The sequence below is a fragment of the Somniosus microcephalus genome, unplaced genomic scaffold, assembly GCF_052327205.1.
Source record: "Somniosus microcephalus isolate GS21.2 unplaced genomic scaffold, FLI_Smic_1.0 unresolved_chr9, whole genome shotgun sequence".
Lineage (NCBI taxonomy): Eukaryota > Metazoa > Chordata > Chondrichthyes > Squaliformes > Somniosidae > Somniosus > Somniosus microcephalus.
The window spans coordinates 31,322,553-31,345,510 of NW_028225187.1; the positions used below are offsets into that span (position 1 = coordinate 31,322,553).

The 22,958-nt window shown below is 41.7% G+C and overlaps 1 protein-coding gene and 1 long non-coding RNA gene across 3 annotated transcripts in view; both read left to right on the forward strand.

The window, feature by feature from the left end:
• Positions 1-22,958, forward strand: part of LOC147085022 (basement membrane-specific heparan sulfate proteoglycan core protein-like) — a 93,126-nt gene that overhangs the window by 48,319 nt on the left and 21,849 nt on the right. The gene's annotated exons all lie outside the window — the stretch shown is intronic.
• LOC147085023 (uncharacterized) lies at positions 3,369-15,770 on the forward strand. Of its 2 annotated transcripts, XR_015075897.1 has the most exons (5): positions 3,369-3,851; positions 5,422-5,513; positions 6,495-7,363; positions 11,738-11,769; positions 13,253-15,770. It is a non-coding gene; the product is annotated as an uncharacterized LOC147085023 (long non-coding RNA). The 2 variants fall into 2 exon arrangements; XR_015075896.1 differs by lacking the exon at positions 3,369-3,851 and having other exon boundaries at positions 3,864-5,513.

The following is a 22,958-nucleotide window of genomic DNA, read 5'->3' on the forward strand; positions in this document are numbered from 1 at the left end:
TGGAAATTTTATTCAACAGGATAGACTTGAGCCACTGGGACTAACACGGGTTTGCCATGCCTAAGAGTTATTTCATCAGTGCTTAGTACATGCCAATTGCGAGATAGGGCGATTAGGGAAAGCTATTCCCTCTGTTTGCGAAGACAGGAAGGAGGATCAGTAAAGTATAATTATCACTAAAAGCGAGAGGGTAGCGCTTACGTGAACATTTTATGTGTAGCTGACTGCTGGAAAGTAGAATTATTTGTCAGGTGGAACGGTGAAGTTAGATACCACTGCATTTAGGTAGAGTAATGTTTATGGTATTGGAATAGTGCAGAGTTCCTGCTTTTCACTAGCAGAGTCAGGAGGAATAAGGACCAGGCCAACATAGTAGGGTGGCCATAAGTGGATTGCAGTAGGAATCATTGTCGTTCCAGGATCAGGCTTTCCTCTATTAATTCCACCTACTGCTAAAGTAGGAGAGGGAGACGGGCGCCCAATATTGGTGTGGTAACCTATATGTCGAGCCTTCTTTATTATGATGAGAACCCTATTTCACTTTGAAAGTAATGCTACAAATTCTGCAAAAGCAATGTAATTAACAATTTGCAGGAACCCCAGTGTCAAAACCGGAACTGGCAATCAGCCCTGGTAAAGAGTTAATAGAAGGAGACACAGCGTCGTTAACCTGCTCAGTGTTCAACGGTTCTACCCCGATTACTTACATTTTCTACAAAGACCCGGATAAAGAACTCTTCCGTGAGGAGTCCAACCTAACCGAAATTAATTACCAAATCAGTGAAATCAACCAAAGCACCCAAGGGGATTATAGTTGCGGTGTTTCAAACAAAGCGACAGGACGTCCTCTGCAAAGCGATGTTGTTACAGTTTCAGTGATAGGTGAGTTATTATAAGTACCCCTGAGGCAGAACGAAACAAGTGGCTCAAAGTCAGATGAGCCCGGTAATCACTGCTTGTGCCATCAGCTTGGATGGTGTAACATTTTCTTTGACATTCCTCTATGTGAAGTGAGGCACTGCACCATTTACATTAAACAGGTGAATTACTAAAAAGAACTAGAATGTCATCTGATCGCATCAAGTATTGGTCTATAAACTGCAACAGTTATTTGTAGGTTTAAAAAGGCCGATCAGTATGTTTAATTGACAAATTGAGGGAAGTAATACGGATAATTTAAGGACTCAAAACTTAATGCCATAGGTAGTAGTTTCTGGGCTATATGTTTTAGACCACCATTTCTCGACAGTTGTTGCTAATATATTTGTATTCGTTTATGTGATGTGGGTATCTCTGGCAATGCCAGAATTTATTGCCTATCCCTAATTGCCCTTGAGAAGGTAGTGCTGAGCGGCCTTCTTGAACCGTTGCTGTCCGTGTGTTGACGGTACTCCCGTAGTGCTGTGAGGGAGGGAGTTCCAGGAATTTGACGCAGTGACGATGAAGGATCGGCGATAAACTTTTAAATCAGGATGGTAGATGATTTGTAAAGGATCTTACAGGTGCGGTGTCCCCATGCCTCTTCTGCTCTTGTCCTTCTAAATGGAAGAAGTATCGGGTTTGGGAGGTGCTGCCGAAGAAGTCTTGGCATGTTGCTGCAGTGCATCTTGTAGATGGTGCACACTGCAGCCATGATACGCTGGTGGTGGAGGGAGTGAATTTGTTACTTGTTGGATGATGTGCCAATCAAGGAGGCTGCTTTGTACTGGCTGGTGTCGAGCTTCTTGAGTGTTGTTGGAGCTGCACTTATCCAGGCAAGTGGAGAGTATTCCGTCACACGACTTACTTGTGCCTTGTAGATGGTTGAAAGGCTTTGGGGAGTCAGGAGGTGAGACACACGCCGCGGATTACCCAGCCTCTGCCCTATATCGATATCATGGTACCAGGTAGAAGTTTCATAAAGCTTGATCTGATTTCATGAAATACTTTTCTTTCGACAACGCAAACAGTATATTGATTTCGTATGATTTATACGTCATAAAGGACACATCACACCTCAGGTGAACATTTATAAGTCTAGTTTCTGATTAAGAAATTGATCGTAACTAGATGGAAATAGACCTGAAATAAACTAGCAGAATTTCCCACAAGCGCTTTAGAATTTGAAATTGATAAGGTCAAAAGCAGAGCCATGGTTATAAAGCGAGAGAGAGGGAGAGATTGGAAGGGGTGAGCAAAAAACTGGCTGCAAATATGGGTCTTGTAGGAAGTTTGAAGCAGGCTGTAGTAGAGATGTAAATGCGATTAATGAGATGGTTTAAGAGAGCAGAATCAAATTACTTTCACTAATGGTGTGACAAAGGAAGCGTATATGCCCAATCGGCCACAAATCAATTGACTAAACTGTGTAAAGACAGAGATAAAATTGGAGGAGATTTGTCAGAGATATAGTGAACAGGAGGACCAGGAGTTTAAGTTTATTACATTGGAGGACAGGGAGCTAGATGAAAACAATGGCGAGTAAGAATTAACGTGGGACAGGGACGTTTGGATTAGTTGGAATTAGTGGACAGCGGGGTCAGGAGCCCAGAAAGGAAGTCATTGTAATAATCGAGGCTAGAGCTTGCAAATCCACGGATCAGTGTTTCAGCGTGCAGGGGTTGAGGTGGGTAGAAAGGGAATCAATTTAGTGCAGATTAAAAAATAAAAATTAATTCTGCGTATGGTGCGAGGTTGAATTTGTTATGATTGGAACGGTTTTATATGATTCATGGAATAATTTTGTTTGATTCCAGCACAAAGTCACACAACCGCGATCACAGCAGCCGTTGTTCCACTTTTTCTGATCGCTACCCTGATTGCACTGGTTTCCTTCAAACTTCGGAAAAAGAAACAAGGTGAGCAGTGTCTTACGGGCAGCTGAGTGGCTTGACAGTTACGTGAGGGGATTCAATCCCCTCCATATTCAGATGCAGCATTCGAAATGTAACAGAATGATTTGAGAGGGAGACCAATAGTGTGGGCTGGAGAACGAAGACTTAATTACCAGGATAAGTTCGGATCATGAAGTCAGCTTACTGGTTTGAGGGTATTTTTCCACCTTCTTCCATTTTGAAAAGGTCTGCATCTTGGCGAGGGACAGACAAATAACTGGCAGGTGGTTAGTAAGAGAATGTGAAATCTGATAGCGGATGTCTAATGCCTGGTAACATCTTAAAGTTTCCCAGACGCTCTTTGTGCATTCGTCCTCTGTTTTATTTAGTGATTCACTTAAATGCACTTTTGCAACAGTTTCTGATTAATAATCAACGAAAAAGTTTACTGTTTGGAGATTACTTAAGGTAACTCAAGCCAGCTCTAGCCAGGAAGAGCGCAATATTTACTGCACAACTTGCTGAAATATGTCTCTTCCTATTTTATCTAGACAATTCCTCAAGTGTTTCACAGCCGCAGGGGTAAGTCTGCAAAATATTTGTATTTGTCAGTCATAACTATATCCATGATTATACTGAAAGGGTGAAAATCGTCTTTGGCATGGTTGCAAATCAGGCGGCATTGCATCTACCACCATTTATACGCCCCTGAATTGAACTGAATATTGGATGGACATTGATGGGCGGTAGGGGCTCTTCAGTCAGTTATTCCTCCACGCCCAATTCGAATTTCTCCCCGTAGTATCTGATATAGCTCCGCTGGAGACAGTTACAATTTTTAAGAGCTAAATATTACCTTATTTTTGTTTTTGCTTTTTAGTTTATCAACAGGCCAGTCAGCCTAACATAGTTATTTGGAACCATTATTAGGGAAAAAATAAACTTTTATTTGGAAATCATGGTTTAATCAAGGAGATCCAACATGGATTTGTTGAAGGCAAATCGTGTCTGACAAACTCGATTGAATTCTTTGATGAGGTAACAGAAACTTTTGATCAAGGTAGTGTAGCAAATGTATATATAGACTTTCGGAAGGCAGTCGACCGAGGCTTGTTAAAAAATATGTAAACTCATGGGATTAAGGGAACGTGGTGGTATGGATAGGGAATTGGCTCGGTGACAGGATGCAGAGTGTGGTGGTGGATGGATGTTTCTCAGACTGGGAGGTGGTTTTGCAGTTGTGTTCCCCAAGGGCCAGTTTGGGGTCCATAACTCTTTGCAATTGCAATGAGCGACCGAGATTAAGGTGTAGGGGGCAACATTGTAAACTTGCAGATGACACATAACTTGGCCAGGTAGTAGATAGTGATGAGGATACTTGTAGTCTTCAGGGTAACATAGACAGGAATGGTTAAATGGGCAGAAGCATGGCAGTTGGAGTTCAACCCTGAGAACTGTGAAGTGATGTACTTCTGGAGAACTAATCTGGAAAGACAATATACAATAAAGGACTCGATTTTGAAAATGGTGGATGAGCAGAGATGACTTGGTGTGCTTGTAAACAAATTCTTAAATATGGCAGGACAAGTTGCTAAGTTGGTTAAAGCAGCATAGGGAACACTTGTATTTTTTAAATAGCGGCTTAGAATATAAAAGCAAAGAGAACATGCTAGAACTTTTGAAATCAGTGGTTAGGCCTCAGCTGGACAATTCTAGGCAGCAACTTGCCAAGGCTGCTTCGACAGCACCTCCGAAACCCGCTATCTCTTCCACCTAGAAGGACAAGGCGCATCAGAACACCACCTCCGAGTTCCCCTCCAAGTCAAACACCATCCTGCCTTAGAAGTATATCGCCGCTCCTTAATCGTCGCTTGGGCCAATGTCCTGGAAATCCCTCCCTAACAGCGCTGTGGGAGCACCTTCACCGCACGGACTGCAGCGGTTCAAGAAGGCGGCTAACCACCACCTTCTCAAGGGCAATTAGCGATGGGAAGTATATGCTGGCGTTGTCAGCGACGCCCACATCCCAAATACGAATAAAATCACACTTCAGGAAACGTGTAAGAGGCAAAGAAAGCATACAGAGGATGTTTACAGGATATTACCAGGGATGAGGGACTTTATTTACCAGGAGTGGTTGGAAAATTAGGAGGTGGAAGAGAGAAGGTTAAGGGGTGAGTCAATAGTGATTTTCAAGAGGACGAGAGGTTTTGTTAGAGTAGATAGAGAAACAATATTCCCTCTTGATCAATAACTAGAGTTCATAGATTTAACATCATTGTAAAAAGATCTTGAGGGGAGATGTGGAGAACTATTTTTCATTCAGAGAGTTGTCGGTATCTAGAACACTCCAACTGAAAATTTGGTGGAAGCTATTTCCATCAATAACTTTAGCAGTTAATTGGACGGATCTTTGAGGATGAGGACCTTACAGGGCTGCAGACAAAAGCCAGGGATATGGAACTAAGCAGGATTGCTCCTTCAAGGAGTTCGATGTTCTCTGTAGCTACTGCTGAATGTTTCTATGATGCTGTAACATTTCGTTGAAAGTGAACTTTGAGTTGTTGATGCATGAATCCTTAATATCTAAGAATATTTTCGTGCAAAGGGTGACAACTGAAAATAGATCTGTACCTCCGAGTGAAGAAACATCTGCGAGCAATTTCGAGTATGCAGTTGGGGGATCAGCCCCAAATACTGGTAAGCATGAACTGACACTTGAAAAATATGGTAGATTGTTCACGGTAACATTTGTTCTGCTGGTAACCCACTGTCACATCAGTGGAAGTTCAGTGAAAACTTTAGGGAGACGGCCGTTTCACATGACTTGCACCAATATTCCGCCGACATTGCGACGGGACATGGTGGAAATCGACCATGGACATTGGAGATCTTCATCTGCAAGCATTCAGCATACTCTAGTTAGATTTATAACTTACTGCCTGGACAGGTAGCATCGCATGGGTTGAGCATACGAAGGGAAATAGTTTGGGGTCGTTGGCACGGTCCATTTGAACCATGTTGATAGAAAGAAATGCAGGTGGTTCAGTAAAGGATGTGCCTGTTGCCCCAGCAGACTGAGCTGTCTGCGCTCTTTGCAGATGATGCTAACTGCTCCGACGCCAAGACAAAAAGCTACCCCTTATTCCCTTTTCCTTTTGAATTAATTATTTCCTCTACTTCTCATTCTTCTTTTTCTGAAGTTAGTGGGTCCCAATCGGCCGGGATTGATAGGAAGGCATCTGGGTGCTAGTCCATATGTGTTAATCTCAGAAACTGATAATCAGACATAATGAGCAATATCTTGAGTACTCAATTGACATTGGGACCTGTCTCCTCACAACCACTACAAATCAAATTTCCAAGCAAAGAATGATGGAACTGGACCTCTCACCGCTATCTGGGTGAAAGGAATGGAGAGAATGAGAGAATGTGCTGCTCACCGCCACCCTGTTTATAAGCAAGTGACTCAGCCCAGCCCCATGGCTTGGGACCAAGACACTTCATGACTTTGCTCACGGGACTTTGGATCAGCTTGTATTGATCAGCGTAAATAGTTGCTAGCTTTTAAAACCAGTGAACACAGCTGTAAATTTCCAATCATGAATTGTAGGATGGGTCTGGTATCTAAGTGCTTCCTTGATTATCATTGATCGCAGTTTCCTCTTTCTCTCTCTACAGCTTCTAGTTCTGATCAGGTAACCTACAGTTTAGTACAAGGCACGAAGCCCATGGAAGGTAAGGAATCGCTGCATTACTTTGCTAGAGGGCTTGTTAACTACTGTAAGTGTAGCGTCTGTCTTCAGTTTGTGAGACGTCATCTGGGAAGAGCCTGAATCGATTGATGCATTATAGGACTGACACCACAATACCAGTATTTGTAAAAGAAAAAATCACTATAGGCTCTTTGTAAGTTCCATCTCTCGGGATTAGTATCCTTAGAACCTGCACACAAACTCCCCTGTTCTGGTTTTTTGATAACATCATAACTGGCCGGACTATTAGTGTTGCCATAAACTGCAATGACGATAACAAATGCTTAATATAAGTCGATCGATACATTTGAAGGCAAATAATGTGTACTTTTGGTGGCAAACATCATCCATTCTTGGACATTTAAATCAATGCTATTCAATTAATGATTATATATCATCCTTATTAAACTGATGGAAATGACATGATCTATTCCCATGCACTATATTCATATGGATACTAATACGGTTGTCTCAATTCATTATCGCTATCAATTAATTTATATCAAGTAATCAATCAGTCTACCTTTGTAAATGGCTGTCCATTTATCCATCAATATGTTTCTATCTATTTATCTATCTATCTTTATATCTATTTTCCAAATATCTATATCTTTCTATCTATCTCCCCGTGTCTTCCTCCCTATTTCTCTATATATATCTATCGTCTCTCTATCATCTATATATTAATCCCTCGTTTTTGTCTTGTTTTCTCTTTTTGTTTCTGTTTAGATATTACCGGAAATGCTGCCAATTTAGTGTATTCGGAGGTCACGATCAGAAAGTCACGAGAATGTGGTAAATTCTGTGAATTGTTCGCTGCTGTTGCTAAGGGAGATGATAATTACAGTTCTAGATAATGTTGGGATATTCCTGTGCTTGGTACAGTGGGAATGAGGCACATGGACTGTAAACTAAATAGTGGGGGTTGGGAATCAGGTGAAGGGGAACTTCGAAAGTCAAAGAGAAGGTTGAAGGTAATAGTGCAAGGTAGCGATAGGGTTAATGATAACTAGAGAGTGACAGAAGGAGATAGAGCATACAAACATAAACCTGCAACTACACATAGATTCAGAGTCGGTAAAAATGGTATAAAATAAATAAAGGTTATTTATCTGAATGCACACAGCATTCGTAACAAGATAGATGAGTTGGTGGCATGAAGAGAAATAAATGTGTGTGATCTGAAAGCCATTACAGAGACGGGGTTGCAAGGTGACCAAGGCTGGGAACTGAATATTCAGGGGTATTTGACATTTCGGAAGAATAGGCAGAAAGCAAAAGGAGTTGGGTAGCTCTTTTAATAAAGGATGATATCAGTGCAGTGACGAGAAATGAAATTGCCTCAGGAAATCAAGATGAAGATATAGTTTAAACGGAGATAAGAAATAATAAGTGAAATAAGTCACTAGAGGGAGCAATCTATAGGCCTCGTAAAAGTACCTACACTGTAGGACAGAGTATAAATCTTGAAATAAGATTGGCTTGTAAGAAATGTACTGTGATAATCATGGGCAATTTTAATCTTTATATAGATGGAACAAATCGAATTGACAAGGTTAGCCTTGAGGACGAGTTCATAGAATGGATTCAGGATGGTTTGCTAGAACAATACGTTGTGGAATCAACCAGGGAGAAGGCTATTTTAGACCTGGCAATATGTAATGAGGCAGGATTAATTCATGATCTCATGGTAAAGGATTCTCTAGGGAACAGTGATCATAGCATGATGAATTTCTAATTCAGTTTGAGGGTGAGAAACTTGGGTCTGAAACTAGTGTCCTAAACTTAAATAAAGGCAGTTACAAAGGTATGAAGGCAGAGTTGGCTAACGTAGACTGGGAAAATAGATTAATGAGTAAGACGGTAGAAAATCAGTGACAGATATTTAAGGATATTTTTCGTAACTCTCAGCAAAGATTTATTCCAGCGTCAAAGGCAGACTCTACGAGAAGGATGAACATCTGTGGCTAACTAAAGAAGTTAAAGACGGTATCAAATTGAAAGAAAAGGCAGATAATGTTGCAAAAATTAGTGGTAGGTCAGAGGATTGGGAGATTTTTGGAATTCGGCAAAGGATGAATAAAAAACTAATAAAGAGGAAGAAATAGATTATGAAAGGAAACTAGCACAAAATATAAAGGAACAGACAGTAAGAGCTTCTACATGTATATAAACGGGAAGAGAATAGCTAAAGTAAATGTTGGTCACTTAGAGGATGGGACTGGGGAATTAATAATGGGAAATAGGGAAATGGCAGAGACTTTGAATACACTAAAAGCATCACAATAATAATTGGTAATCAAGGGGCTATGTTCACAATATATATCAGTAATTTAGGTGAGGGTACCAAATGTAATATTTCCAAGTTTGCTGACGTCACGAAACCAGGTGGGATTGTGAGTTGTGAGGAGGATGCAAAGAGGCTTCAAGGTGATTTGGAGAAGTTGAGTGAATGGGCAAATACATGGCAGATGCAGTATAACGTGGATAAATGTGAAGTTATCCATTTCGGTACAAAAAACAGAACGGCTGAATATTATTTAAATGTTGATAGATTGGGAAATGCTGAATTACAGAAGGACCTGGCCGTCCCTGTACACCAGTCACTGAAAGCAAACATGGAGGTGCAGCAAGCAGTTAGGATGGCAAATTATATGTTGGCCTCCATTGCAAGATGACTTAAGTAGAGGAAAAAGGAAATCTTACTACATTATACGTGGCCTTGGTGAGACCTTGTGCATTTTTGGTCTCCTCACCTAAGAAAGGATAAACTTGCCACAGAGGGAGTGCAGCGAATGTTCACCAGTCTGATTCCTGGGAAGGCAGGACTGTCGGATGAGCAGAGATTTGGTCGACTAGGCCTGTATTCACTAGAGTTTATAAGAATGAGAGGGGATCTCATTGAAACGTATAAAATTCTGACAGTGCTAGACAGACGGGATGCAGGGAGGATGTTTCCCTGGCTGGGCGGGTGGGGTCTAGAACGATGGGTCACAGTCTCAGGATGCGGGGTAGGACATTTAGGACTGAGATGAGGAGAAATTTCTTCACTCAGAGGGTGGTGAACCTATGTAATTCTCTACCACAGATGGCTGTCGAGGCCAAATAACTGAATATATTTTTAGAAGGAGATAGCTAGATTTCCAGACACAAAAGGCATCAAGGGGTATGAGTAGAGAGCGCGAATATGATATTGAAATAGATAATCAGCCATGATCACATTGAATGGCGAGCAGGCTCAAAGGGATGAATGGCCTACTCCTGCTACTAATTTTCAATTCACTATGTTTTCTAAATCAATGACTATCACTAGAGAAAAACTGCGAGGCAAATTAATGAGACTAAAGACTGACAATTGCCCTGGACCTGATGGCCTACTTTCAAGGGTCTTAAAAGAAGAGGCTCCAGAGATACTGGATGCGTTGTTTGTAATCGACCAAAATTCCATGGATTCTGGCAAGCTCCCAGTGCCTTGGAGAACCGCAAATGTAGCACTTCTATTAAAGAAAGGAGGGAGGCAAAAAGCAGGAAACTATAGGCCAGTTAGCCTAACATCTGTCATTGGGAAAATGCGGGAATCCATTATTAAGGAAGTCATAGCAGGACATTTAGAAAATCCTAATGCAAACAAGCAGAGTGAACATGGTTTTATGGAAGGGAAATTGTGCTTGACAAATTTACCAGAGTTCTTTGAGGATGTAACGAGCAGGGTGGATAAAGGGGAACCATTAGATGTGGTGTATTTGAATTTCCAGAAGGCATTCGATAAGGTGCCACATAAAAGGTTACTGCACAAGATAAGAGCTCATGGGGTTGGGAGTAATATATTAGCATGGATAGTGGATAGGATAACTAACAGAAAAATGAAAAGCCGGGATAAATGGGTCATTTTCCAGTTGGCAAACTTTAACTAGTGGGGTGCCACAAGAATCAGTGCTGGGGCCTCAACTATTTACACTCTATAGTAATGACCGGGCCAAATTTGCTGATGATACAAAGATAGGTGGGAAACAAATTGTGAGGAGTACACAATTAGTTTGCAAATATAGATATGTTAAGTAAGTGGGCAAAAATATCGCAGATGAAGTTTAATGTGGGAAAATGTGAGATTATCAACTTTGGTAAGAAAATTAAAATAACAAATTATTATTTAAATGGAGGGAGACTATTTAATCCTGCCATACAGAGGGATCTGGGTGTCCTCGTATTTGAAACACAAAAGGTTAGCATTCAGGTACAGAAAGTAATTAGGAAGGCAAATGGAATGTTGTCCTTTATTGCCAGGGGGTGGAGCATTAAAGTAGGGAAATCTTGCTACAACTGGAGTACTGCGTGCAGTTTTGGTCTCCTTATTTCAGGCGGGATATACCTGCATTGGAGATAGTTCAGAGAGGGTTCACTAGGCTAATTCCTGAGATGAAGCGATTGTCTTCTGAAGAAACGTTGAGCAGGATGGGCCCATACACATTGGTGTTTAGAAGAATGAGAGGTGATCCTATTGAAACATATAAGATTCTGAGGGAGCCTGACAGGGTAGATTTAGGGAGGATGTTTCCCCTCGTGGGGGAATCTAGAAGTAGGGAGCACAGTCTCAGGATAAGGGATCGCCCATTTAAAATGGCGATGAGGAGTAATTTCTTCTCTGAGGTTCGTGAATCTTTGGAATTCTCTACCCCAGTGAGCTGTGGAGGCGGAGTCATTGATTGTATTCAAGGCGGAGATAGACATATATGTGAGCTACAGGGGAGCGAAGGGTTTTGAGGAGCGGATGGGAAAGTGGCGTTGAGGGCAATATCAGATGAGAAATGATCTTATTGAATGGTGGTGCTGGTTCGAGGGACCGAATGGCCTACTCTTGCTCCTATTGCTTATGTTTCTTATGAAATATCACGTAGATGTTATTAGCACATGTAATTTTTACCTTACTCAGCCTGGCCGAAAATGGACAGGGTCTGGTGAAATGCGGTTCTCAATCGCACCCATTTTTACCCTCCTACTACAATGGAGAGAAAATCCACTGGGGATAAACCCAGAAATTGTCCCGATCCCTTCAGTTTACCGGCAGGGTAGGTGAGATTAAAATGACCCCGGATTAGGCTGGATTCATCTAATTCTGTTCATCAACTTCCCCAGATTGTTTCATTTATAATGCGTCTCCTTTATTTACAGGTAATGATGGTGGCGCCTCAGGAAGGAAACAGGTAAGTTATCTTTATAGGGGAAAGATGCTGCTGATAAATACCACGACCAATGCGGGTAGATTTCTAACTTACCTTCGCAAAGTAAAGTGTCAGCCATCAGTTATAGCAATGGCCCGATTGATACACACACCCTTATTGAAAAGATAGTCGTTTGGACTGTGAACCGAGCAGCACATTCGCTGTCACCCGTTATGGTCCCATACTGCCCAAAAGCAATTTTAAACCTGATGTCTATTATTCTCTATCATTGGGGCAGATATTCTGCTTGCTTCTTGGGCTTAATAGAGGCAATCAGGATCTTTCACGCAGAATAGAAAACGCACACATTTAATTTGCATTGATTTGAATTAAAAGTAGAATCCGGCGGTTCCGATCACTGCAAGTTTTAAGCCTTGACCCAATTTCTAATATCCACATCATTCTGTCTGCAAAGGTCATCACTAAACTGAATATATTGTCTCCACCCCACTCAAGCAGCCAGTGAATAATAATTTAATTCCCGACGATTATTTTAAAAATTCAGTTACCAGTTGTTTACAAAATGGTAAAGACAATTGTAGATTCATTCCCCCGAAAGTTCATTGCAATCATGGGTGCAGTAGCTTAGTGGTGACATAACTGGACTAATAATCCAGAGGCTTCGACTAATGATCCGAAGAAATGAATTCAAATCCCACCACCGGCAGCTGGGGAATGTAAACTCAGTTAAATAAATAAATCTGGGATAAAAAGCTGATAACAGTAAAGGCGACCACGACACTCTCAGGTTGTTGTAAAACCCAACTAATGTCCTCCAGGAAGGAAATTGGCTGTCCTTACCTGGTCTACCCTATATGTGACTCCAGACCCACTGCCAATGTGGTTGACAGTTAACTGCCCCTGAAATGGCCGAGCAAGCGGCGCAATTGCAACAAACCATTACGAAAAGATGTTACCCCTATGGTAACACCTTCCCCTCCAAGTCACACACCATCCTGACTTGGAAGTACATTGCCATTCCTTCATCGTCGCTGGGTCAAACTCCTGGAACTCCCTGTCTAACAGCACTGTGGGATAACCTTCACCACACAGATGCAGCATTCCAAGAAGGCGGCTCACCACCACCTTCTCCAAGGCAATTAGGGAGGAGCAATAAATGCGGGCCTTGCCAGTGATGCCCACATCCTGTGAATGAATAAAAAATTATCATCCCTTGTTTAAATTTAGTCATTGGTTTATTCATTGCTCGTTTCATTCCAACCATTTTCTTTAATTTTTTTGCTATAAAATAAATTCAGAGAGGAATCATAAGTGTATTTTTGTGTGACCTCAGCCAGTTAATTGTCAGTAGTTTTGAACACACTGAAAATCGGGCGAAATTGAATTGGCCATCCATTATCCATCTCTCCCGACTTCCCTTCCACTGAAATAACCACTGATTCTACCTCGCCAGCTGTGCACCACCGCCTGAGACCAATTTCAGCTTCCTGTTCATTAATTCCAGGCTAACAAGAATGGTCCCAACGACTATTGTGTCACATACGCCATAGTTAACCGTGCAAACACTGAAGCTAGTTTGGAAGGAGGCCCAATGGAAGAAGGCTGTGTCTACGAAAACTTTCCACGGAAATAAGAGCAAAGCAGGATTAACAAGCATAGAAACAACAAAGAAAACAGAATGGAGGCAACGGCAATCAACTTGTGCTCTGCGCAAATTACCTGCCCTCAGGGACTTTAGTCTGAAGGCAGGTTAGGCCATTGTTCCTTGTGCAAGGCCTTCTAGGCACAGAGTTCGTGCCCGCCAGCCATTCAATTTATACGTATGTTTTACTCTGACAGGACTTTATATCTCTGCAGCTTATATTTTGCAGAGGGCTCCTACCTCTGGCTTTGGTGGTGCTACCTGCAAGACTATACTGTTTGTAAGACCATTACATCAGAATGTATACCCATTTTATCCATGTTAAAATGCAATTAACTAATGGGCGTGTTGGGGCTCTTGCTCTAATATTCTGCCAGTGTTCTTGAATGCTTCCGTAACTGCAGAGGGAGATCAGTAGATCTTCTGGAGAAATTATGCAAATGGCCGAAGGTGGGAGAAAACCTGTAGCAATTTCCAGGGTCAATTTTTTCTTTAATAATGTTGTAAAATGAATGCTATCAAATTGACCGCTTGTATAACCCCACGGCCTATTTACTTTTCCATTATTTTCAATAAAGGAAAAGCGGGCATGATGTACAATGGGAGCCTTGATTGATATCATACATTTCCCATCCTCACCCAAATTCCAATCTATCTGACTGCCACAAATAAACTGTGTATAGAGTAACTGGTTACTGCTTAATCTTCATCACCTTGGGGTTTAGCATTCGAGGGGCAGAGCGCAGGATAATACATCTGGCGGGGAGGATGGCTTGTTACTTGCAAAACCCATCGAATTTTGCTTTCTTTCAGCCTTTAAACATCAGGCCATTCCATTACCGGTATCCCTCTTGCCAAATCTTCCATCCACATTCTGGCGGTAAAGTCTGAACTCTACCTCACCATATATTAGTGCCAAATGCATAAGACATAGCGTTTTGTATTGCTACATGATATGATGGGATTTTAAAAATTACACAGAATTTAAAGCACAGTAACCGGCCATTCTGACCAACTGGTCTGTGCTTGTGTTTATGATGCACACGAGACTCTTCTCACCTTCTTTCGTCTAATCCTATCAATATCTCCTTTAATTCCTTTCTCTCATATGTACTTATCTAGATTACCCTTTAAGATATCTGTGTTGTTCGCCTCCACCACCTAAACTTCTGGAATTTCTATAAGTGGACTCCTCTTCTCTATGCCTACCCTATCAAACCCCTTCATAATTTAAAATAACTCTACTCGTTCTCCCCTCAGACTTCTGTTTTCTACAGAAAAGAATCCCGATCTATTAGTTATATCTTGAGAGTTAAGACGTTTCATTTCTGGTATAATGCTCCTCAATACGTTTTACCTTCTCTTTTTCCTCTATGCATTTTGTAATATATAACAATAAAGAACATAAGAAGTAGGAGCAGGAGTAGACCATATGGAGCCTCGAGGCTGCTCTTGCATTCAATAAGATCATGGCTGATCTTCAAACTTAACTGCACTTGTTTGCCATGTCCCATGTATCCACTAGAATCCAAAAATCGATCTTATCTCAGCCTTGAATGTACTGAACGATTCTGCATGCACAGCTAATTGGGAAAGAGAATTCCAAAGAGTAACTAACCTCTGAGTGAAGACATTTCTCCTCATCGCTGACCCATATCTTGAGACTATGCCCCCTAGTTATAGACTCTCCAGCCAGGGGATACAGCCTGTCAGCATATAACCTGCAAATCCCCCTCTGAATCTTATGTTTCAATGAGCTCACCCCTCATTCTTCTAAAATCCAGTGCTTATGGTCTCAATCTACTCAATCTCTCCTCATCGGACAACCCTCTCATCCCGGGAATCAATCTAGTGGAGCTGCATTGAACCGCCTCTAAAATGGAGACCACAAGTGTACACAATACTTTAATGTGGCCCAACTACGTTTCTATACAAATTTAACATGGCTTCTCTGCCTTTCAATGCATTTCCTCTAGAAATGCACTCCAATACTTTGGTAGCATTTTTAGGGCCTTGTCAAATTGCGTTACTAATTTTAATGATTTGTGAATGTGTACCCCTGGATACCTTTGCTCCTCTGCCACATTTAGATTCTTATTTTGCGAGGATAAAGTGCTTCCTCATTCCTTCGACCAAAATTCACAAACTAACTATGTTAAAATTCGCTTGCCATGTAGATGCCCATTCATCATGATTATTACCGTCTTTTTATATTTTATCGTGCTTCGACAATAACTTTTTATCGCTGAATAATAAATATAATGTTAAGAAATATTCCCTGTTGTTCACAGATTGAGACATAAGTGTAAGTCTATTCACTAGGATTTCAACCAAACCTTCTGCTAATTCAATGCACAAATAAAGTGGCTTTAGTTTGAAACTGGGCAATGACCATGCCTTTCTGCCGGTGTTTCACTGGAGACTCTCTCCCAATGATTGGGTAGGACAGGGGAGGAAAAATGTATTTCTGGTGTCTTTCACTCATATTCCGGTGCATATTTAAAATATATATATTTATTTTAATCAATAAGTATTCTTGGATGCAGCACAATATGAATATGGTAACAATTAATTCTGAAGATGGCTCCAAAATGATTAATTACTTTTTCGGAAAATTAGAGAATGTAATAACAAAAAATTTGTTAGTTTCTTATGGGCATTCCATATATTTATATAGCGCATTCTCAGTCTGTTTTAATCTACCTATCGAACTAACTCTCTGTGTTTGACTTACGACCTATCTAAATATCTGTCTGTTTCTTCATCCTCAGTCTAACAAATAATCAAAGGCATGCATCAATAGGACAGTTTTAGTTCCAATGATAGATTTTATCAGTAGAATCGTACAGGTACCAACCATAGAACTCTTTCAGTCGGCAAGTATATGTAATCAACATAGGCCTGTACGAGTAGGAGTATAAAGTTTGAAAAATGTTCCTGTAACAAAAGGACAGTATACTCACTAATCAAAGATCCGCAGCACTAGGACAATGTAAACAGTCATTAAAATATCTGAGCCAGTATGACAGTTAAGTTATTAATCAAAGGCCTGTACCAATAGGACAGTATAGATAATGATTAGAGACCTGCAGCAGTCGGACATTATAGGCACTAGTCATAGACCTGTAGCAAAAGGACAGATATTGGCCCAGAAATTTGGGTCTCCATGGGTGAGTACGCACGGGGTACTCACCAGTAAGGCCGATGGAAGTGCCGGTTTCCTGCATGCACTGCGCATTCGCGCGAAACCGGCACTTTCTTTCCACTGAAAGCAGGGGTTCAGAGGTCACGTGCGCGGGGGAGGCTGCGTGTGCGCATCTAACTTACGTTTTTCTTACAGGTTTTTCCGTGAGGGTAAGTCTGCAGAATTTAGAAATACAAAAAGCAGGCGTAAGGTCTGCTTCTTACAAGGTAAATGGTGAATTAATTAAATTAAAACATTTTTTTCCACAGGTTTATTATTTTTAAATACTTTACAGCTAGGTAAGTTGATTATTAGTCCCGTTAGAATAAAAAAATATTTTTTTCAAAAATTTCTATTATTGTTTATAAATAGTTATTCCTTGTCATTTATAGTTTGTTTAGTGCTATTTTGGGGCCGTAGCACTTCCTGTCAAGACTTATGAATGGAGCATTCCCTGCTCCGATTGGCTGCTCATGGCCCACGTAATCCCAGGGGACGCTTCAAATTAACTCTGCCCCTGGGATACGCAAGCACTGTGCGCCGGCAGTTTGACCAGGACCCGGATCGGAATCCCACGACTCAACCGCTGGCGCGCTAGGTTAGTGCAGATCAGGGGCTTACACCCGCAGGAAGCAACCGACCTACAATTCTGGGCCAATGTAATGAGCAATGACCGGCACCTCTAGGGCTATATATGTGCTAATAACGAACGGCACGGTTAGTAAATTACAGGTTGCTTATCCAGTAGCTCTGTATCGGTCCCAGTCATAGACCAACACCAATGGAACTGTGCAGATTCTAATTAGAGTTTGCCACAATATTATAGATTGGGTATTTATCGGAGATCTGTGCAAAGAGGACAGTATAGCTACTAATAGCTGGCCTGTACTAGAAGTCGTGTCTAAGTACTGATCATATACATTCTGCAGTAGGACAGTCGAGGCAGCAATCATAGACCTGCACCAGTAGGTGATACCTACAGTGAGCCCGAGAGAGGAACAATATTGTGTGGCTCAAGGAGATGCCCCATTTAAGCCTCGTTTTGGGCTTCAGTTATTTGAGAGTCGAATCACCTATTTGCTAAACATTATTGACGGAATTAAGCTCTCGGGACTTAAATGGTTAATCGTGCCAGGGTGTACCACCTCCCTTACCCCTCTACCGTTGTACCAGGCCACATACACAGAGCGGGAGTTGACCACTTCCCTAAGCCCGTGAAAAAAACAAGCCTTCACCCTGGGGCCACAGACCAGGCCAGTCTCTCTGTTAACGTTATAAACTGCGGTTAGAATAAATCATATTTGAAACAGTTTGAACAGATTACTACGGCCTGGATTCCAACTGTTCGCTTCTGATAAGAATTCAGTTTAAAACTGACAGGGCTCAGGTAACTTTTCAGCGTTAGGGTGGATTCGTCATCGTGTCCGGTTTAATTTCCTCTTGGCTCCAATGTGGTCAGAAGTCACAGTGATCACAGTGTGCAGTCGGCTGGTGCATGGGCAGCGAGCAATACAGCTGCAGACTGCTCTCGGGGAACTCGCTCCAGCCGCTGTCTCCTCATTCCCCGTAAGTACCGACTCGGGATCTGCGCGTGCGGGCATTTGGTAATGAAGAAGTCGAACAGTGTCAGCGGCTGAATGTGATTCTATGATATCAGTTTTCAGGTGAACAGAACTGAAAACAGCTGATCCGAAGCGCGGGTCTTCACAGAGGGAGGTGGACTGCTTCTCGGATCCCCCGCATTCGAAATGATTCACATCTGTCGCCTTCTGACCTTGTGTAAGTAAATCTCAAATATTTCCAGTGCCTTTGAAAATCAACGTCACTCACCCCTGACCGTTAACCAGATTAATAAGACTCATTCAGTGAGAGGGTGCTTCACAGTAAATTAATATTCAGACTTTATTAAGGTCAAACATTCAATTATACTGCATTGAAATGTCATTTCCATGCTTCAGTTTTAATCAGAATTTAGTGGAACAACAGAAATAAGTTTGATTAGTCAGGCAAACAGGATCTTTCTGCTCATCTAAGGTTGCAGCCGACCTTAGTCACATCTAAACGGTCCAATATTTATTATTTCACCAATTATTTAGCCTCACCTGCAGAAATTGCTTGCACGTTTCTTATTGTTGTCGTTTTGTTTATTAGAAAAAAATAAAGTTTTTATGCGCTTCATCTCAAGTATCAGCGTTGGCTCAGTTGACTCACTCTTACAAATTGCTCTTAATACATGCGGTGAGATTTACAGTGCGTGGGTTCTGTGGCTAGATGTTAAACTTGGTCCATGTCATTGCTTGATGATTTCGTGTGCGGCAGGCACGCTTCTTGTTAACAACTGCCACAGTGCGAGAGAGAGAGAGAGAGGGAGAGAGAGAGGCGGAGCGGGAGAGGGAGTCAGTGCGAAAGACAATCAGATAGGGACAGAGAGAGACAGATAGACAGAGATTGTAAGAAAGTAACAATTAAGCTGTCCACGAAGGAGAGTGACAGAGAGAGAGAGAGAGAGGGCAGGAGTTTTTTTTTCAACTCAGTTTTGCAGATTCACGATGAAGGGCTTCTTTTATTTTCTGTTGTGAGGGAGAAAATAGACATTAACGGGATGACAACACTTGAGCTAACAAAGCTGAGGAGAACATATTTACTATGATTATACTTGACCTAAACTGACGGATTAAGGGTGTTTGGCAAGGAAATTTAAAATGCTGCATCTTTAAAATTAATTTCTGATGCTGTTTATTGGAATTTAGACAGAAATGACTCTTTATGGCCACAGGACATTGAGGCTGCCTTCCTGTGAGATGCTGACGTCAGCGCTCTATTGGCTTGTTAACCACTGGATCACAAGCCCAGCAAACAGGAACAAACAACAGGGTTTGCATCTTTAATGTACCACCGACTCTTTCACCAGAATCTCATCTATTTTAGTAACTTGACATTAGTTGTGGGACCATGTTGGTCACAGCTACTTCCACAGATTAATGAGGTAGAGCTTAAAATATGTGAAGTTAACCTCAAGTTGTTCATTCTTGAGCATATAATAGGCCCCATGATTTATTTGTTGCACAGCACATGAAACCCACTTTTTGGAAATATTGGCCTAACTGAATGCTTGAAACATTCACCCTATTGAATCCTAGCTGGACAAAAGTCCCAGGTTCTACATGTTGAACAATGAAATACAGACACATCTGCATTGACCATTGACCCTTTTGCAATTATATTTGCAAGGTTTGCAGCAGCAGGCATTGCCTTAGTAGTCTGATTCCTGTGGCCTGAGGCGCGACAAAAGCTTCCTGCTGCTTTCTGCTGCTAGCGGCTGGGTCATGTATTGTCTTCACGAGTATCAGTTGCAACCCAGGTAATACTTGTGATTCTGAATCGATTAAAGATGAGTTAACTGATGATAGGAACATACCAACAGGAGTAGGCCATTCAGCCCTTCGACGCTGCTCTGTCATTCAATTATATGATGGTTAATCTGTACCTCCACTCCAATTACCCCACTTTGCTCAACATCCATTGTTACGCTTACTCAACTCGTGTCAGCCGTGGCTCAGTGTATAGCATTCTCGCCTCTGAGTCAGAAGGTTCGTGTGATTCCGGTCCCACTACAGGGACTTGAGCACAATCAACTAAGCTGATACTCCAGTGCAGTGCTGAGGGAGTGCCGCACTGTCGGATTGGCCGTTTTTTATAATAGACGTTAAAGTGAGGCCCCTTCCAGGGTGTTTATCCCTGGTGCCCTGGGCAATATTTGTCCCTCAATCAACATGACAAAAACAGATAATCTGGTCATTATCAACATCATTGTGTGAACATTGGCTGCCACATTTCCTACACTGACTAAACTTTAAAAGTCCTTCATTGGTTTTAAAACGCTTTGGGAAGTTCGGAGGTCTTGAAAGGCGCTATAGGAATGCAACTATTTCTTTCATTTTTTAACGAAGATCTATCGATCTCCGTCTTGGAAGTACCAATTTACCCGCAAAATCCACAGCGGTTTTTGTAAAGAGCGTTGAAATTTCTCACTACACATTGTGTGAAAAAGTGCTTCCTGATTTCCATCCTAAATGGCCTATAAACAATTTTAATGAAATATTCCCTTCTCCTTGACAGAACAATCACACTCATTGGCTCTCAGAACAATGATACATTTCAATATTTGTCAGTTTCCTTTCATCCGGCAGCAACTTTTCCATATAGTCCTCAGACCATGGGGAACTTCCACAAAATAACAATTTATCTTTGTCCGTGAGAGGGACAATTGGCATCATTCGATATATTAATATTTTACATTTACTTCAACTGAACTGAATACCTCGTGGCATGTATGGACTGGCAGCAAATGTGTTTCCGCCTGTTTTGTGTCCCTGCCGAAGTCAAATTTCAACCCCTGGGTGTTTCCTCTATTCAGCTGCCTTACAGCTGAGCAGCTGAGGTCAAACTTGAAGATGGTCTCAGATAATGAAACATATTTTACATTGTCTTCTCTCTTGCAGTGCAAATTACTCATCAGGCGACCACACAAGGTATGATGACAATAATGTCCTTTATTGATAATAATCCAGTTGTGGAATGAACGCTTCCAATTTATATCTATAGGACAACAACAATCCAGCAATGGAGTAATTATCAGCTGTTCGCCCGTGCGTAAAACTGTGGTTCTGGACTCGCCACCTATGAGAAACTTTCGGTCATCATTTTCATTGATTCGGTGGGAATGTAAAGTGGGCGGTTTCTCTCACGGTCGGCCAATCAGAACCCCAGTTTTAAGCCTCGGCGCCAAGTTTAATGTCTACCACAATATATTAAAGAAAAAGCGACCTAGAAATTTGTCTGTGTAACTGCTAGATCATTTAACTGTGGGTTGGCAGCGAGTAATCATAACTGAGTAAATAAATGGATGGATAGATAGACAGTTCTTTGTTGAAGTAACAGGGAATGCTAATCAAATTAGTGCAGTTCACTGTCGTGTATATAGACTTTCAAAAAATGCCTAATGAAGTACCACACAACTGACTTGTTCGCAAAAATCGTATTGTTATCATTGCGATTAAGGGGTACGGACAGCGTGGATAAGAAATTGTCTGAGACAAGGAAGCAGAGAATAGTTTTCAATTTTCGTTTTCTGTGATTGGAAGGGAATATTCAGTGTTATTCATAGTCATAGAGTTATACAGCACAGAAAGAGGCCCTTCGGCCCATCGTGTACACGCCAGCCATCAAGCCCTATCTATTCTAATCCCATTTTCGAGCTCTTGATCCGTAGCCTTGTATGCTGTTGCGTTTCAAGTGCTCATCTGAATGCTTCTTGAATGTTGTGAGGGTTCCTGCATCTACCATTTCATGATGATATGGAAATATATGGAAAGCGTACTTATTCTGTGTCGCTTTTATGCTTTCGCTAGTAAATCTGATGGGAGAGTGCATGGAGCACACTCCGACCATTCTGTTCTGCAATGACATACGGGGTGGGAGGCGGTGACTAGTGGTGTTTTGCAAGGATCAGTGCTTGGGCACCAGCTATTCACAATAAATATCAATGATTTGGATGAGGGAACCAAATATAATATTTCCAAGTTTGCTGATGAAATGACACGAGGTGGGATCGTGAGTTGTTATTAGGAGGCAAAGTGTCTTCAAGGAGATTTAGACAAGTTGAGTGAGTGGGCAAAACCATTGCAGATGCAGCATAACGTGGATAAATGTGAAGTTATCCACTTCGGTTGGAAAAACAGAAAGGCAGAGTACTAAATAAATGGTGATAGATTGGGAAATGTTCATGTATAAAGGGACCTGTGTGTCCTTGTACCCCAAACACTGAAAGCAAATATGCAGGTACAGCAAGCAGTTAGGAAGGCAAGTGGTATGTTGATATTCATTGCAAGAGGATTTGAGTACAGGAGCAAGGATGTCTTTCTACAGTTATAGAGGGCCTTGGTGAGACAACACCTGGAGTACTGTGTGCAGTTTTGGTCTCCTTACCTAAGAAAGGATGTACTTGACATAGAGGGAGTGCAGCGAAAGTTCACCAGACTGGTTGCCGGGATGGCAGGACTGTCGTATGAGGACAGACTGGGTCGACTAGGCCTGTGTTCACTACAGTTTAGAAGAATGTGTGGATCTCATTGAAACGGTTAAAATTCTGGCAGGGCTACGCAGACTGGATGCAGGGAGGATGTTTCCCCTGGCTGGCGTGTCTAGAACGAGGGGTCACAGTCTCAGGATACGGGGTAGGAAGTTTAGGACTGAGACGAGGAGAAACGTCTTCACTCATAGGGTGGTGAACCTGTGGAATTCTCTACCACAGAAGGCTGTGGAGGGCGAGTCACTGAATATATTTAAGAAGGGGATAGATAGATTTCTAGACACAAAAGGCAT